The sequence below is a fragment of the Drosophila navojoa genome, chromosome X (genome assembly GCF_054131105.1).
Source record: "Drosophila navojoa isolate 15081-1374.11 chromosome X, UAZ_NAV_1.0, whole genome shotgun sequence".
Classification (NCBI taxonomy): Eukaryota; Metazoa; Arthropoda; class Insecta; order Diptera; family Drosophilidae; genus Drosophila; species Drosophila navojoa.
Window position 1 is genome coordinate 21,124,600 of NC_142895.1, and position 12,420 is coordinate 21,137,019.

Sequence of the window (12,420 nt, forward strand, 5' to 3'; positions counted from 1 at the left end):
CGGCGCCCTGAAGTATGCAGCACAATTTTCGACTACCCCGAATGCCATTACCAAGTGAACGTGTGTGTGTGTGTGTGTGTGAATGTGTGGCGGCACTGAATAATTAAAAATGTTACCCATTACTTGCGTCGCTTGATAAAATTTCAAACAAACATAGTAAGGCACACACACACACACATACACTCATATGTCTTTGGCAGCTACTCAAGAGTAGCTTAGCTGCATGGAGACTGCTAAAGCACTTGAGATGCTGTCTGCAAATCCCATTCAAAATAAGAGTGTTACTTCTCATTACTTCTCTCTCTCTCTCCCTCTCTCTCTCTAACACTCTCTGCGTGCCTCGCATATTAACACTTTTCATATGAGCTACAGAAAAGTAAGTCCCTTGGCAACCGCATTGACTGATTGACAAACTGGCTGAGTGAGAGCTGAAAGAAGCGCAGCGAAATAAAGGATACTTCGAGTCACCTACGATACTCATCAATGTACGTACATATATAGCTGCACATACATTTATCTGGACTTGGAACAAAGCAAGTTCCTATAATGCCTAGAGTGAAACATTGGCCACGTTTCTTGAATTATTGCCACATTTGCTAGATCCACAGTGCTTCCGCTTCTCTGTCCCGAACTACACGGTATTTGGCAGCACATACGCCTATTTCGAGCTACTCATTTGCCGTTGCTTCAATTAAGGCGATAAAGCTGAGCCAGCGCCTCAGCTTCAGCCTCAGCTTCAGCTGCAGCTCCTGCTCTGGCAACCGGAACAAAAAGAAAGATTAAATTAAATTAAAAAATATCAAATGAGGAGCTTGTTCGAGCGGGTATGCAAATTAGCGAACAGCTTAAGAAATTACTCAAAAAATATATACAATTTATGTATACACACACACACATATGCGTGTGCATATGTATTGGTCATGTCTATGGGTGCTTGGCTTTTATGCGTAACGACAATCATCTCTCTGAGTCGCTTCATTTGCCAAAACTTTGTGTCTCAATTATGCAAGTGATGAGCATGTGTATGTGTGTGTGTGCGTGTGTGTGTGCATATACAAATTTTATGATGATACCAATTAAAGCCACTCACATGACAGCAACCGTGCAACTGCTGTGCGTCTGTCTTGGCGCACGCTTAATTAGCAACACCTACAACAAATTCCAGCCCGTACCCAGCCCATACCCAGCCCATTCCCGGCCCCGCCCCTTTGGCGTCGCCTTGAGAAGCGGCATAACAAACTTTTTAATTATGTGATAATATATTTAACTTGTTTATGCAGCCCCACTGCTTGTTACCACGCCCCACTCCCCATCTGCCTTACGCCTTTGCTGCTTGCGTTATTGACGCCGTCAAACTCCACTGACAGGGCATTAAAGAGCTTGTCTTTGCGCTCTGTGACACGCCGAATATGAAATTGCCCTCGTTTCATGATTATTATCAACTGAGAGATATGTGTGCAGAGTTAAAGGAGTATACACACACAAAGATAGGCCAATCACAGCAAGTAGAGGCAGTCAGTGGAGGCATAGAATGATTTTATATTATTATTAAAGTTTTTCATTTTTTTAAATTATTAAAATTGTGTAATTCAAAATGAAGATAAATCATAAATCAAACATTTTATTTAGTGAATTTAATTTTTTATTTAATTATTTAATATGCAGATAAATTACTATATAAAAAAATTAGTAATATTTAAATAATATATTATTCAATAAAAAAATATATAATAATTAAAAAATAAAACATGATAATAATAATAAGAATTATAATTTGTATACAATTAATGTGTTCACATTTAAGGCATTTCAGAGTTCTATTCTATTCCTTAACTAGTTCCTTAGCTTATGTTATTATAATATACATATATACTATTCTTTAAGGATATTATTTTCTTTCACTATGGGTATTTTCATTTTAATGAATTCGAAATAATAATAATTAAATAATAATAATAATAAAAATGTTTATAAAAAGAATAACAACAATTCTAATCGCAACATTATGGCGAGCTAGTAGCTAATGTTAACAGCACATATGTATATAGACTGTTATATTTGGAATGCTAATCGTCTTTTGCTTTGTGTTTCAGAATCGATCCTCTTTCAGTATCAATTGCTAATTCTGTCCAATTCCTATTACAAATTAATTTATAAATAAAATCGTTACAATATCCAAATTTGTCCCATTTTATATGACTTTCAGAAACTGTTTTGCACCCGAATTAAATCTCTCATGATATTTCTACAACTCTCTTTATTGTCCACCCGAATCTTTGTCTTGAATCTCTCTCTTTCATTAAATTTGTCTTTAATTTGACTATCTCTCTTCCATTAAATTGACTCGGATATATTGATATACCCCACTGATCTCTGCTTTGCGCATTTGCTAACAAACTGCTGATACACTACATTGGAGTGTAAAGAAAAAAATAAAATAAAATACATAAAAATACTTGTAATCCCGCAAACGAAATACAACAACGCCAACAACAGCAACACCAGCAACCGACAACAACCGCCAACAGCAACAAACGTTAACAATTCAAATGAGCAGAAAAGTTCGGAATGGCTCCCAAATGGACTCAGATGCAGGTGAATGGCCAGCAAAATATTGCAGAGATTTTGGTCGGCGCAAATTATGCGACGACTCTCGCTCTCTCTCTCTCCCTCACTCTCACTCAGTGTGTCTCCCTTTCGTCTCTGTTGCCCTTTCGCTGGCTTTCTTTCCCTCACTCTCTTCATCTTGTTGGTGCATTTGGAAATCTGTTGCCGCAACTCGCGTTGTTCGCAACGCGCAAATATTTAACGGCTGCTACATATGTGCACCCTGCCACTCACACACACACACACACACGCACGCACACCCATACACATGTCTGTATAAGCACACACACAAACGCTGGCGCTGACTAAAAGGTATGAAAACATTCTTTGCTGTGGTTTCCATTGTTTTTCTACATTTCCGTTTGGTTGGCGTTGCATTTTTGGCATTCGCGCTTTGATAGCCTTCACAGCCCCCCAACCTCCCCTTCCCCATCCCCACCCTCCACACCTTTGGCCTCCTGGTGGCAATGGCAATCGCACAGGTCGCACAGGTCGCCGTAGCTCGTCGTAGGTCGTCAGTGGCCGCTGGCCGTTTCGCATGGTTTACGGTTCACCGTTGCCCAAATGAAAGGATAAATGAGCTCAAAGTTACATTTCTCTGTGCATTATTTGCTCTGTCATTGTTATTGGGGCATTTGAATGAATCGAATGCCCAAATGCATTTAAGCCCGCCCGGAATCTTCTCTGATACTATACCTAGCATGACTAACCGGATTTTCTCTATTGCTGGACAAAATGTTAGTATTTTTTTAATATCAAACTCATTTTGCAGTAGAACTTTCCCTTCTTGTTTCACTTCACTTGCTCTCACACTGATCAAGAAAATTCACTCTTTAGTATTTCTATAAGCTCCTAGACTGCACTTTATGTACTACCATCGAAAGTCCTTATGTGCATAGCTCTAATGATTGATTTGATTTTCTCTACTTATCAAATTTATCTGAGCTTTTATTCGGTTAAAGAAGAATTATATCACTAAAACTGTACTTTACTTACCCACATCAACAAGCCTCATATATAGTTCTTTTCATTTCTCGGATTATCTCTATCCTCTTATACCTCCTATCATATTTAAGGCCAAAATTTCTTTTCATCAATTTCACTCAGCTGTTAATCGGTTAATGAAAGTGAATATCAAATAATGTATACTTAACCCACCTACATCAACAGTCCTCATATACATATATGTATATAGCTCTTGTGACTGTGTATATCTTCAATCCTGTTTTCATTTCATTTCACTTCCTGATGTCACTCAATTACTCCCATTTCTTATTCTCTTGAATAGAATGAATAATAAAGAGTTTCTACAATCTCCCATCTCCCCTTTCCGCCTCCACCGTCCTCATCTCGAGTTGAAGCAACCATCGATCAGCTGCGCTGTTAATCGAATCCATGAGTTCGATAAAAATCGATTTTACACAAAACTCTGTTGTTCTGTACCGCCTGCTTCAGCTCGCTCTGTTGCGATAGTTAAGCTAAGACCATTTAGAGTTGCTTTATCAACTAATTGAAATGTATTTCATCCGCACGACTTCTGTTTAGCTGAGCTCCCTGAAGTCCCCCCCTTGAGTCCCGCCCACCCGCTGACCAGTCGACAAGCAATCATCGGCCACATTTGTGTTTAGTGTTGGCATTGCAGTTTTTGGACAAGGCAAATAGATGCGCCATCGAAGTCCTGGTTGAGCATGCAGCAGCAGGAGAGGGCGCCATGTGTGGCTGTGGGCGGGAGGAGGACGAACAAAACTGTCAGACAAATCAAACTCAACTCTCAACGATTGGAGCACGTTTTCAATATGGTTTGTTAGTGTGGCCACCACGGCGTTGCTGCTGATGAATGTCGATGTGAATGTGAATGTGGATGTGGATGAAGCTGTGGATGCGTATGTGGGCAGCGGACGGATATACACATGGTGGCGCTGTCAGCCGTTTGTGGAGCTGGTCGGATGTCACCTTATTTTGAGGGCTGCTGGTTCGGTTTTTGGTTAGTTTTTCGAGCACGGCCCGAATGCCGAATATTGATTTGAATCAATTAATTCGTGCGGTTGTCGCTGGAATTACTCCCTCGAATCTAATTAATTTTAATGCTCCAATACATAGAGAAACTCACACACACACACATACACGCACACAGACAGAGGCGACAGAGCGGCAACGTTTTAGTTAGTCGCAATGAACGAAAATGCATATTGAAGTCGAATTATGCAATTTGCTACTAAATTGATTGCATTTGCACAGCTGCAGATTTAGCTGGGCAAGGGAAAGAGACGAAAGGAACGACGCCTGCAGATAGACAGAGATGGCATATATTAGAGAGAGTACACAGTCTAACTAGATGCATATATACATATATTGTATATATGTACATATAAAGTGAAATGAAATTATTACGAAAAAAAAGAAAGAAAAAGAGATAGAGAAAAACAAATAAAATGTTGGTTCATTACAAATTAAGTGGACTCAGATGGGGCCGTGACTTAATCCGATTCGATTTGAAATTAAAGAGAAATTTTTGTATATACTTTACATGAAATGAATATTAGAGAGTATTATGTATAAACACATATACTTAGTATGGCTGAAGGCAGTATATGATAATATATTATTATTATTATCTGATCGATCTCATGGAGCACTGAAAGTCTCACCTCTCGATCATCACCTAATGATGTTCAAGTCAAATTGAATCTCAATTTGCATTGCAGACAGCCGTATGAAGTAACGTGGTCAACTCAGACTCCATACGAGAATTGAGAATCGCATAGTAGAGCAGCAAGACAGACACAGCTAGAGAGGAACAGACATTGCCCATATATGTATATACAACATATACATATAAATTTATATAGAGCTGCTCTGTCTGCTGCTCTTTATACACTCCTTAGTACTACTCTTCTATACGATTCTCATAGGCTCTACAAGTACTAGATCTGGTTACGCTAGACTCTCAGTATCGTATCATCGGCGAGATTATTGGAATCAACAAACGACTGAATATGCAAGGAAATAATTTCAATGGCTTTCTGGTATTTCTGAAAATATTATGATCAATTTAATCTATGTTGATTATAATTAAAACATCTATGTTATGGGATATACATAGATCTCTATGCACATGCATAGACATTTTTGCTTTAAAATAAATTTTACTCTCTAGTCAAGCTAATACTACATAATTAGTTCTATTATATCAGTTTTACTAAATGATTCAGCATATTTATCAAGTCTTAGCAATCATTGTTTTCGCAAAAGTTTCTCCTTTAGATAATTCATACCTGTATTCATACTCAAACCAAAGTCGGCAGCTAGAAATAAATAATATTATTAAAAGCATATATTATATCCCATTGATATATTCGCCTTACAGATAAATCAAACCACATTATCTTAGCTCTATTCTATCTCAACTATATGACTTATCTGTAGATATATGCAACTCTTCCATTTTGCATTGAAAACATTTGCATTTTCCCATCTAAATAGGGTATTTAATTCTCGTGGTGTTCGGCAGCATGATTGCATTTATTTGTGCATATATTTATATTTTAAATTGGCGGCAAAAATCATATTTCATATTTAATAAAATGCGCTGCATGCATTATTATTATATTCATTATATTAAGCATATTTCTATTATTTTTCGGCTGCAAGCAATCAAACTGTTAAACATTCAAAGCGCTGACCACTCCAGCCAAACGCACAAAAAGCGAAACTCGTTGCGTTTACCGCACAAAAGGTTAACCCATACACGCACGCACACACACATACACACACACACACAGACACACACACACATATATACATTGTTGTTGTTCATGTTTTTGGCAACGGCAGCCGCGACTATGGCACCAAAAATGATTTTGATTTTTGGCAATTGCAAAATAAATACGATCATTTTAAAACAAAATGCCAACAACAATGCACGAGTGTGCGTGTGCGTGTGTGTGTGTGTGTGTGTGTGTGTGTGTGTGTGTGTGCCTACATGTGTATATGATATGATTTGAATACATTTTGGGGACCCGGGCAGAATGATTTGAAATCGTTTTGCGGTTTTTACGAGTTGCAAATCATTTTAATTAAAATATCAAAATTAGAAAATGGAAAATGATTACATTATTCATTAGTTTTCATTACGCATGTTTATTTATTAGCAAACATTTGTGGCTCGTTGCACTTTTCGTTGCGCTCACTGCACGCCTGGCGCCATCTAGCGGCGCCTGTTGCGCCCAGCTGCCAAAATGAGCAGCAGCCGAATCACAAGAAAGAAAGAATGAAAAAAAGCAGACCAAATGAAAAACCGACAAGAAAAAATATCATAAGCCATTTTCATAAGCAGCGAAAAGCTTGCAAAGTTTTCCCCAAGTTTTCTCGTCGAGCAGCAGCAAAAAATTACTTCCGAAATACTTGAGGGTTGCCCAAGTGTGTGTGTGTGTGTGTGTGTGTGTGTGTGCGTGTGCGTCTTTTGCTGCGCTGCGTCTGCGCATTGCCTTTAACTTAGACATTCACCCCCTTTCACACTGGATTCACGACCTGACTTGGCGTTTCCTTGGCGCGCCAAGTCCAAGACGTTGGCCAAGGCGCAACTTTGCATTGCTTGGCGGATTTTTTTTCCTTACTTTTCGCTCGCTGGCAGCTGCTTTTTTTTCTCGAGCTGAGTTGCCGCCCAAAGCTAACAGATGGCGCTAGCCAAAAGCTTTGCGTTACGCTGAATCTCAAGTGTTTCATTTTTTTTTTCTGAATATTTGCTTTTCTTTTTCGTTTACATTTTTTCTTTTGATTTATATTTATTTTTGGCAAATTCATGTGAAATGATAACTGCGTGTTTCAGGAAATCGCCATTACTCTATGTGCTCACACACACACATGCACTTTAAGGGTAAGTCGCACACACACACGCACAGAGAGACGCCTCATGCTCTGTTCGAGCGTAAGGCATTTCGACCAATTATAAGTTGTGGTTAACCGCAACATTTATTCAAGAAAATGTTCGGCATATGCCTGACTGGGCGTGCGTGCGAGCGAGCCGGCAATACTGGCACAAGAGCAACGGACTGGGTTGGCTGAGCGAGCTCTGTCGTCGGGCAGGAGGCGGCATGGAATGGAATGCGAGGGAGAGTGAATTGTGCTTGTGGATATGGAAACTAGAAAACTGGAAGCATTATCGAACTGAGCAAATGCCAACTGCTGCGCTCGACTTGAATTCTCATATTATTATTATTATTGTTATTTTTTTTTTTTTTTATACCCTGAGCCCATTGAAAATGGGAAATCAGGGTATAATGGTTTTGTTAAAAGTATGTAACAGGCAGAAGGAGGCGTTGCAGACCCCACAAAGTATATATATTCTTGATCAAGGCGACAAGCTGAGTCGATTTAGCCCTGTCCGTCTGTCTGTCCGTCCGTCCGTCCGTCCGTCCGTCCGTCCGTATGTATGAACGCGTCGATCTCAGAAGATATAAGAGCTAGAGACTTAAACTTTTTTTTAAAATGTCCGTATATATCACGCGCATATCGAGTTTATCACTAAAAAACGATAACTCATTCCGATACTTTTTTATCGATAAAAACCCTTATCGAAGATCACTTAAAAAATTATATCTCCTACATCTTTCAAGCTAGAGTCTCCAAATTTAAAATGTATATAAAGATGTATTTTATACAATTTCGGTTTTTGTTAAAATTTACCCCCCACCCCTAAATTCACCCCCTCACCCTCATCATAAACTTGGGCTTTTTATTATTTATATAAATAGAAATATTCAAAAAATCAAACAGAAATTACTAAATATAGAATTGGTTATTATTAATTATTATTAATTATTATTATTAATTATTATTATTAATTAATATTAATTATTATTATTAATTATTATTAATTATTTTATTATTATTATTATTTTTATTATTATTATTATTATTATTATTATTATTAATTACTTATGGAAAAATAAATAGAAAACTGGACATGGAGCTGCAAGTAAAGTAAACATATAAATAATCAGAGATAAATTTATAAGAGAGAATTTTTTATACTATACCATATACTAAATCTAATTTTAAAAGCTGAAAACAATATATGAGTAAATATAATTGCAGTTGAAGTTGCGATGACTTTGATAGCTCTTTTAATCTAAGTTCTTTTAATCTAAGCTCTGTAACGTTAACTGAGATAAGTATTTGCTGTGAAAGCTCACAAAAGTAAAGCTAATGTAAGGCAAAGTGCTCTATAGCTCTTATATGATCTCTTATACTTTGATCAAATTGTGAAATTTACTTGCAACCGTGGCTCATCTGTGTGTGAACTGAGATGATACAGAGAAAATATCATTACAGCTAGAGCAGTGGAGCTCTTATAAAATTTCCTCTCCAGCCTTATCTCATCTATCTGTGTAGTTAACTAATGTATGCAGAGACTTGGGCTGGCGATCAAAGCAACTTAAACTTCGACTAGCGAACAGAGCGTAGTCCCTGAGAGTTCTTATAAAATCTCTTATACTTTTATCTACTTGTATTATACACCTACCGTTTTATCACATCTGGCTGTGAATTGAACTAATACTAAGAGTCATTGGCATTGCAAAGACTTGGGCTAGAGATCAGAGCAGACTTCTTATACTATTTTTAGCCTTGTATACACAGCCTCACCTCATCTCCCTGTGAACTGAGCTTACACTAACAGCAAATACCATTGCAGTTACAGCAGCAGAGACCTTGACTAGCGCCAAGTCTGCGCTCTTATAAAATCGTCTCGTACCTCGATCACAATGTGAAGTTTACGTACTGCCTTAGCTCATCTGTCTGTGGCATTAGCATAAAAGGCGTAAGCAGCTTGGCTCAGTGCCTTGGCACGTTGAATTAATAGTTTCGCAGGATGAAACGAATCGCCTCTTGAGCTGGCGACCGAGGACAATATGTTGGAGCAGAGGCAGAGGCCGGGGCAGAGAGCAAAGGCTCACCTTGGTTCGCTCACCTTAGCCAGGCAGCCACAGGGCCAACGTAGCGACATTAGTTTAGCGTAAAATCCATTAAAAATCCATTCTAATATATGTCACGCCAAGGCAGCGCATGCCACAGCGCATAATGAGTGACGGGCGGTGGATGGGGTGGATTGGGTGGTTGGCCTCAGCTGACAGCTTAAAATAAGATACCACATGCTCTTTGTGCGCTGTCTTTGCACTTTCCCCAGTTTCCACTTTCCGCAGTTTTTGTCAGTTTTTCGCTTTTCCACTTTACCTTTTGGCTTAAGTGCGACGATGCCATTTTTCAGCGAGCCACAGAGCGAGCAGGAGGCGGATGGCGGATGGCGGATGGCGGAGGACGCAGCACGGGCCAGGGCAAGTGGTTGCCACACTAATGAAACTACCAGATTGAGGGACGAGAGCATCTAGCCAAAGCAGCCTCAATGTGCTACTGCCGGCGAATTTTGGCATTCTCATCAAGCGAGCCAGCAAGCAGCCACCCACGCCTCCTGCCACCCGTCTCCTGCCCAGCGCATGTTATAGCCGCCGCTTTTTATTGATTTCATAAAATTTTTATTAATAAACATTCGTGAAATATCCTGGCTTCAGAAAATTGAAACACTGCGGAATTTTTTAATGGAAGCAAACAGCTAGCTGAAAAAAAAAAAAAAAAACAAAAGAAAAAAAATAGAAGACGAAAAGGAATAAAAATAATAATAACAAAACGGCGAGAACGAAACTCAAACCAGCAACAACAACAATTGTGCTCAAATCAGTGTAATAAAATGTGCCAAGAAGAAGCAGCTGAAGAAGCTGCTGCCGCTGCTGCTCCTCCTCCTCCTCCTCCTGCTCCTGCTGCTGGATCTGTGGCGGCGGCAAGTGGCAAGTGGCAAGCGGAAGAGCCAGCAATTAAAATGGCGCTTGGCCCCGTCGGCCAAAGAGACTTCAAAAAATGCCAAAAAGTTCAAATACTAATGAATTATCCTTTATTAGGATAATGTATGATGTGGTTCTCTGAAGAGTTTGCCTCTTCACGCAGCACCAACAACAAGAACAACAACAACTACAACGTCGACAAGTCGAAAATGTTTCGCTGGCTTTTACACAGACTCTCAAGCGAAAAGGGATCCATTCACTATCCAAAGCAGCTTGACCAGAGAGAGAGAGAGAAAGAGTTGAAAGGAATATCTTACAGTATACAAGTATAAGTATATTCCATACATACATATATATTTACATATCCTTGCTAGAACTTAGTGTATTGGAGATTCGCTGTGCTTGGCCAGCGCCAAGTTGTTCTTCAGTTGTTCTCTGGCTCTGCGGACTTATCTCCGCCTAGGGTTGCAGTCAGTCGATGGGGGCGACGATGGTGGTGGCAGGAGGGCTGGATTTTGGGGCAACTGCGGCTAGGATACTGTTGGCAATTTATGAAAAGAGCCAAATTAATCAGACTAATAACGAAAACACGCCGACGAAAAGGCGGCTGGGCAAAAAAGAAATGGCTCGCAAAGGCGGATGAGGGATGCTGGAGATGGGTGGTGGGCAGGCGGGTGGTGCGGGTGGTGCGGATTCCTGCTACGGTAAACTGCTCTGATGAAGGCAACAACAACCAGCTGCAAAAACTTATGCAAAGTTTTCTTAATGAAAAGATTTACGATGGCAATACTCAAAATTAGCAAAAACTGAGGTTGTGGTAAACAATAAGCGCTGGGACGAGCTGACAGCCAACGAGCCAGTGGGCGGAGGGCGGAGGACGGAGGGCGGAGGCAGTAGGCGGCTGGACTGGAAAGTATGTAGCTGCTGTTGCCTGGCTGGATACTTATAAAGTTTTTACTGCCGATGCAGACTCCACCTCCGCCAGCGGTTGAAATAACAAACTTTATGAGAAATTTGTGGACCTTCTTGTAGTTTTTCTGTTCCAGTTTGTTGCCGTTTGCCGTTGCCGTTTGCCGTCTGCTGTATGCGCCTTGGGCAACTGACCAGGGCTGCACTCATTTTTGCGGTCGGCTGTGGGCAGTCGATAGAGCTCACTGTGCCCAGCCAGCCCAATTAGCATTCATATCTGTATAAATATACATCTATATGCACATTCTGTTGACCCGACGACCGACGCATACCAAAATTAGAGAGAGAGAGCACAAAACACCAATCGGAAAGTGAACTAAATATGAAATTAATAAACTGCATTGCTGCCATGACGACGTGCAACCAGATTTTGAGCATTGCGGGCAAGGCTTAGAGCTTAGCTGGCCAGACGCCATTGTGCACGCTCGACGGAGCAGAGATTATTAAAATAATTCGCATGACATCAATTCACTTGTTTAGAAATGAGAGCCTGAACCTGACCGAGCCATGCCCAACGGTCACATACCCAATACAAGCATTAGCGATAGTCATCGAGGCCTAGCGAGAGATATTGGAGCTGTAGGAGAGACTTCAGTTATGAAATAATGAGCCAATTATAAACTAATTGGCATAAAATTAGTGGTAAAAGAATAAGTAGTAAAAATAGTCGTAGAATCAGTAGTAGAATAGTAGTAACAGGCATCAACTAACTTCATATGAAAAGAGACATACGAATTATAGTAGAGTAGACATCAATTGAGGTAACTGACATAGAATTAATAATAATAGAATTAGTAGTAGAAATAAGAGTAGAACTAGTAGTAGACCTAGTAGAAGAATAATTAGTAAAAATAGTAGTAGAATAGAAGTAGCAAACATCAACTGATTTTAAATGAAAAGAGACATTCGAATTATAGTACAGTAGACATCAATTGTATACAATTATGAGTTAATTTGCACAGAATTAATAGTAGTAGAAATAGGAGTAGAAATAGTAGTAGAAATAGTA